Genomic DNA, 7,534 nt, shown 5'->3' on the forward strand with positions numbered 1-7,534 from the left:
TTCAGTTCAATGCCTGGAGGTCAGTCAGAAATGGTGTCGAGGGAGTCTGTAGTGGTTTTACTACAAGTCACTGCGACTGTAGTGGCTGTAGGTATGAAGAAGTCTGTTTCATAGCTATGTTATCCACAGAGGAGCTAACCTCACGACGGAAGTACTCTCTAAGCACTGAATCAGTCGTACAAGGTGTGATCATGGTTCATGACTTCCAATAACTTTCTCCTGAATGGTAGGATCTATTTATTAATGGCATGTGTGTTGACCATCAGAAGAGTGTTCTGGAGATTCCCTTACACGTGTTGCAATCTGAGTGACTACTAACTCCTCTGTCACGATTATCAATAGCAATTAGACTTGTGAGGTATCTAATCCTCTTACTGATTGTTGCTGGACTGACTGTGGTATTGGTACTGGTACTCAAGGGAACCAGTTGTCCTACCAATTTATTCTGAAATGTCATCCTACAGGAACACATGATTAGAGCATTAGTGGCTACTACACATGGCAAGGAATGATTATTGTTGCCATTTCTTTGGAGGTGGAAATGTCCACTGGACTTCCTTTACGATCGGTGTGGTACACCTCAATAATATCTTAGATGTGTTCTAAGATAATCCCCGTCTAGGGGCCTGTCTGCTCCTCATTGTTCTCATAGGGGAGTTTACAGCTAGATTTGTTTTATGCTCTGGTTGCCTTGTACGGTGTTGCACGTAGTCCATCTTTTACCTTTTTCTCAAATTTTTCTCACTTTAGTTCTTCACGTAGTGGAACTTTTAGAAACCATTGGTCTACATTTTGATTGTCCGTTAACCCTTTGTTACCCTTGTGCTCTGACACTTTGTGTGGGTTGAGTGCTGCAATGTTGTGAACAGGTCGATTGTAGCCGTAGTCGTTGCGATGGCAACGTACTTTACAGTTATTTCGACCTCGGTGGTTATTGGTTTCCTTGTAGAAACCGTTGTTGTGCATCATCTCTCAATGCTCCAATACCCGATAATGCACCCTCTAACTGGAGTGAGTGCTCCTGGTCAAACTTCAAAACCGAGTAGTCAGGGCTCTTCGCGTTGCAAGCTTTTGATGCCTCAAAGTCTGTGCTTGCAAGCTCTCTGAGTTGTAAGATATGCAAGCCAATGTGGGCTGCAAGGCCCAAGTAGGTAATGAAGGTGGGATACATGTTCGACAGAAACATTTGTTTGAATGATAACAGCTCTTCCATTCCTGTTTCAGTGAGTAGGCCAAAGTAAGCTGAACGAAGCCTATGATAGTAAGCTTGTGGGTGTTCGTTCCGAGCTTGTTTGAAAGTGTTTGCCAGTGAGCTATCGTGTTTGCGAGTCGCAGAACCACTGAATTCTTATTACAAAGCTGTGGCAAGTTTAGCGTAGTCATTTGGCACGTGTTGCTGTTGTAGATGAATGAACCTCGTCATGTGTCTATTCGACGTTTGCTTCAACAGATAAACCCTGTCAGAACCCATAGTTTTCGGGTAGCCATCCAATGTGTCCTCTATGTCAGCTAGGAACGTCTCAGTATTGTTTGGCTGACCTGGAACAGGGTCAAAGGTGGGAAAATTCTTGACAAATTTGTCAAGGTATTCCGCGTCAAGCGGGTGGAGAGGGTTGGCTTCATCCTGTGGGGAAGTTGGGGCTGAAGGCCCAAGAGGAGAAGCCAAGCTTTGGCTTTGTTGGCGAAGAGATACCATATTACCCCATGCCGAATAGCCAAGAGAAGACTGAGGGACACATGAGGGAGGCAAAGTCTGAAGCCTATCGTCTTCACTCCTTTGAGTACCGGACTCCGGTTGCTTATTTGGAAGAAGGGCGTGTTTTATAGTTCACAACCAATGCCTGTTCACTTGGGCGGGGCCACTGAGTGAGCATAGTTCACTTATGAAAACAATTCTGTCATTTAGAAGCTAAAATTACATTTGATATTTTCACAAATAGTTTCATATTTAAACATTTAAATTGCACAACAATTCCAATTCCACGTGAATCGTCAATGTCATGACACTGCCCTCCTCGTTCCATTCTAAGTTCAAGTTCAAGTTTGTTTATTTGTCATATACACATGATATACATGGAGTACTCAGTGCAATGAAATGCTTACTTGCAGGTTAACCTTTCGACAATGCAACAACAATAGAAAAAGTAAGAGCTAAGTGAATAAAAAGAGCCATAAAAGTTCAGGTCAATAAAACAATTTCACCAATTTAATAATTGGCAGTTTGTTACAAATAGTTTCATAGCCTATATATGAAAATAACAGACATGAGAGAATCATGTTTACCTGTAGAATGGAATAGGTTATACTTAATTTAATTGTTTCAGTTCTACCACCTCAACAATGCTAATTTTAAACAGGTTAAATATAATGTTTTAGTTAAGTTCAGCTTCAGTCCACAGGGGGGCACTGTGTCACTGTCTGAAAAACATTCTCTCACCTCTTTGGACTCAGCTAGCTAGTAGCCAGTAGCTACTGTAGTGGCTAGCTGCATAAGCGAAACCCATCAAATAGATTGGCTGGAAATAAACAACTTTCCTAATATCATGACTTATGTAATATACTGTTAAATAACTCATTGACACCCAATAGCTTAAGGATACTGAGCACAAACACTTGCGTATTAGCATGTGGTGGTCCACTGCGTTGTGAAATCACACCAGACACCGTGTCCCTCCGGACACCGTGTCACTCCAGGGGCTTCTAGTAGTCCCTGCCACTGCCTAGCGCAGCATATTGGATCGTTTATTTTTGTCATTAAAATTTCTCAGCAAAACATGTTTTTTTTTTATGCAGCGTAGCGCAAGTGATGTGTGGTTACAATCATATCAGACAGAGGTTTTTTTTAATGAAAAAATGTACCATCAAAAGGTTTGGGCCTGGATCAAAAACATCCTGAAGCTGCTGGTGTTAATTATTTGAACTGACACACTCCAATAATTGGGACAGAGAGAACTTGAAGCTATGATTTTCTTTTGGAGCTGAAAAGAGAACATTTCAAACAGATCCACTGACGGTTGAATAATTGGAAGGATGTTTGGTTTCAGAATGTTTAAAGTGCAACTAAAGGCAATGAACAACTTCTCTGATAGATACGGCCTATGTGGAATCGATATTAGATAGAAACATTTATTCTAGTGTGAAAATTGACTGTAAATAGGATAATTTTTGTCATAAAAAAGCCAGTCTCATCCAAAACTGAGTTTTTTAAGTGAGTTCATCATGACTGGGTTTTGATTTCAACAATGCTCACTTGCCCACTAACACCGGATACACAGCTGCGGTCTATCCAACACACAGACAGTGAGACAGAACTCCTTTTTTACTTGAGAAATACTGCACCAAACACATTAGTTAGATGTAAAATTGCACAGTTAAAACCGCCTCTGCCTAAACGTCAAAATTAATTATCTTAGATTCATTCTGACTATTTAGAGGAAGTGATTCTGGCTTTGTTCCTATGGTGTCTCATGGGGTACATACATTAGTAACTGCCATATTGAACCACACCCCCAAGACTGAGGTCTCGTTTTTATTTTAATGAGCAACAGACAAAAACACATGCGGAATCGGTCTGTTTAGTTGCTATCTAAATTGTTAGGTTTTTTTTAACTAAAAGAGCTTTCTTAAAAGGATCTGACTGTTTACTTCACGACCTGTCTGGGTTGAGATGCTCTCAGCATTGCCCTGTTTACCTCTTCTCTTCTCACCTCTTCTCACCTCAGCTCTCCTCACCTCTCCTCACTTCCCCTCTGCTCTCTTTATGAAGGAGTAGGACAATGAAAAAAATGTATTTTAGATGAGATTGCAGTCAAGAGCTTTGCAATTAAAAAAAGTAATCCAAGATTACACATGAGCCAGGCGGAATAAGATGAGCAGGCTCATGGAATAGATGAGAGAATAGGTTTAAACATTGCAGACAGCCAGAAGGAATGATGGAGAGAAGAAGGAAGTCTATATTGAAGATATATTTTGTGTGTGTGTGTGTGTGTGTGTGTGTGTGTGTGTGTGTGTGTGTGTGTGTGTGTGTGTGTGTGTGTGTGTGTGTGTGTGTGTGTGTGTGTGTGTGTGTGTGTGTGTGTGTGTGAGTGTGTGAGTGTGTTTTTTTCTTTATAATCATTTCACTTCCCCTGTGACAACCATGAGCACGGGCTGACTTGACTTTTCTGTGCCTCAGCCTACCATTACAATGTAGAAAAATGCATATCAGCTATTTTTCAATAGTTCTCCATATTACCAGAGCTTCATCTTATTCTGTCAAACCATTTAAATGGTGGATTCGCAGCCACAATTTGTGGAAGATGCCAAAACGTTGGTGTTAACAGTAGATGGCGAAGGGATGTGAAAGAATGGATAGGGAATGTGTGTGTTTATGTGACATGGCCATATAGACAGAGAAGGTACTGCATTTTCTCACTTAATCAAAGGTCAAGATTTACGTTGTAGTCTGCCTTAATTTCATTTCCCACCAGATATTTTTACTCAGGCAATAATGTTCAAGGCACAGCGTACTTCCTCTGTGTGCTTAACATCCATGTCCATATACTGTGTGTGTGTTAGCATGTGTGTGTTTGCATGTGTGTGTGTTCAGTATTCAACCAGTGTCATCTTTAAAGCCTGGTCCCTGGAAATTATGTTCTCTGTGACTGAGCAATGTCTTTTTTCTTCCTTTCATGTGTTTTATCTCACTATACAGTACATGCAGTCTATCCCAACAATACGTCACACCTCTTCTCCTCATATTCATTGTTCCGCCCACCAAGGAACACAATCTCCTTCACACAGACTCTAGTCAAACACAAGATATCGTATTGGTTTCAGATTAGCGTAATACCTGGGTTTGTTTCTGCAGAGTTAAGGATTATTTCTCTATTTCTATCAACGAGGCCATATCGTGAGTGTGAGGACTGGATTAGGTGCATGATGGTTCTTTTGTGGGTTGACGTAGAGAGCAGGACACAGCAGGGGTTGGGGGACAGATGGTTGTGTGATGGAGCGCAGAGAGTGTGTGTGTGGGGGGGGTTGTCTGTGTGTATGTGTGCATATCTACAGTGGATTATAGCATCAAAGAACTGGATTAAAGCACAGTTTCAATACACTCAGAAATGTATCAACATGATAAATATGGTCGTACTGGACTGAAGCCATGAAGTTACTTTACATTCAAATTGATGTTGTGTTTATTAGAAATGTGATGAGGTTTATGGACCAATAGATACTTGTGAAATATTACAACGTCTGATATTTTTGTCAAATTGACAAGATGTTGTGTTGAGACCAGAACAAAATGATTTGACGCTGTTGGTAGAAGTTGCTCCATAGTGACAGATCTAGAATCAGTTTGCACTTGCTATGCCAACTCCTTAACAAATGGGTAACAATGCAAGACTGACCTAGGACTGACCTATCAGCATTTAGGGATAACTTCCCCCTTCTCAATTGTTTGTCCATAAAATCCTGCGCATTACCACACTGCTCTAGTCTACTCCTGGTCAATATTTTTTTTAAACTGGGAAATCTCTGGTGTTTCTGGGAATTTCGCACACCCTGAATTTTGAGGTGTAAACAATGTTCGCTGGTGTGAAGATTCTCAGAAATGCATATTTTCAGGTGCAAACAAAATTTGCTAGTGTGAAGACTCTCAGAAATGTATTTTCATGTGTTGAACCTCAATGTTGCCTGGCATCACCCCTGATCCATGTCTCCACAAGCCTCCTCCATTGCCTGTAGAATGCGTTGGTGGGGCTGGCGATCATACACCTTCCAACTCCATGCAGAGGATAATTCTTCAATAGGACTCAAGAACGGAGAGTATGGGGAGATTGAGTGCAATGAAAAGTGGGTGACCTGTGAACCAATTGTGGACCACAACAGCCCGGTATATTGACACATAGATATGCATCAAAAGTGATTGACGAATAAGTCAATGCTTTGCATTCAAGGCAAAAAAGTTGGTGATAAAGCTGCAATGGGTAAACAGACAGAAATATAAACTCACAGACAGACAAGCCTCTCTCTCTCTATTCCCTAATCCTCCCCTCTCACTCTCTTCAATCTCTCCCTCCCTCTTTCCCCCCTTCTTCTCTCTGCTTCCTCTTTTTCCCCTTACTTTCCTTCTGCCTCCTCTCTCCCTCCTCTCACCACCCTCCCTCCTTCAATCTCTTCCTCTCTTCGCTCTCCCACTCCCTTTACCCTCCCCCTCCTCTCTTTTTCCCTCCTCCCCTCCCTGTCCATTCTCTCTCCCTCCTTACATCCCTCTCTACCTTCCCCTCCTCTCATCTCTCTTTCTCTCTCTCTCCCTTTCCCTCTCTCCACCTCTCTCTCCTCTCTCACAACAGACAGGATATTAATGTATAGATATGTGTCAAGGGCTTTGACGCATTAGTCATTACATTGCATTCAAGGAAAAAAGGTTGGTGATAAAGCTGCAATGGGTAAATTTGTAAAAGACTCACAGGCAGACAGACAGACAGACAGACAGACAGACAGACAGACAGACAGACAGACAGACAGACAGACAGACAGACAGACAGACAGACAGACAGACAGACAGACAGACAGACAGACAGACAGACAGACAGACAGGCAGACAGACAGGCAGACAGGCAGGCAGGCAGGCAGGCAGGCAGGCAGACAGGCAGACAGGCAGACAGACAGGCAGGCAGGCGATCTGTGCGAGCGAGGTGGGTATCTCACGCCTCATGGTCTCTTTATTTCTGAAATGACTCCAGGATCCTCCCCAGTAGCTAACCATAGAATGGCAGACATCACTCAGATGGTTAAGCAATGGACACTTCAATAACTGGAAGCAATGACCTAAATGTCTGGTCATTTTAGTTTCTGAGGTGCCGGCAGACGTAACCTAGCTAGTGGTAAACAAGACCATCATGCAGTGACATCACTTCCTCTGGGATCTGAGGTATTGTCGCCCAACACCAAGCAATGGTGTATAAATACATCTAGCTAAGACCATGGTTATTCTGGTGCTGCTTTGTGAATATGCTGTTGTGAATGTCCCTTTATATGCCGCTGACTCAGATAAGCACACCATTAAAGGTCTGGGAGGTGAACCTAATAATAATATAATTCCTCAATTTCCTCTAGTGCGCTCCTCTCCATCTCTCCCTCGTTCCCTCACTCCTGATCTCTGTGCCAGGTTGAGTGAGCAAGCGAGGGAGCCTGGTGAAAAAGAACTCTGAAAAAAAGTTTGGAACAGAGGTCTTATCAGATGGGAAAGCTGTCAATCAAAAGTTTGAAAGATGTAAAACAGAAAAGCAGATAAATCAAATTGTCCGGGAGAAGAAGAGAAAATCCTGTTGCGAAATAACTGATGGAAATACCAGCTGCGTTAAATACATTTGACTGGTCATGCTTATCGTTCTAGGGGTCATTTGCATAATTTTGTGGAATTACATTGGCATGTGTGTACAGTATATTTGTTATGTATTTATCACACGAGTACAGTATACGGATACAGAGCCTTCGAGTGGAAAATCTGTCAGACGCTGCTAGAGCTGCTGCTGCAGCATCTTGTCGT

The sequence above is a fragment of the Oncorhynchus tshawytscha genome, linkage group LG12, assembly GCF_018296145.1.
Source record: "Oncorhynchus tshawytscha isolate Ot180627B linkage group LG12, Otsh_v2.0, whole genome shotgun sequence".
NCBI classification, from domain to species: Eukaryota; Metazoa; Chordata; class Actinopteri; order Salmoniformes; family Salmonidae; genus Oncorhynchus; species Oncorhynchus tshawytscha.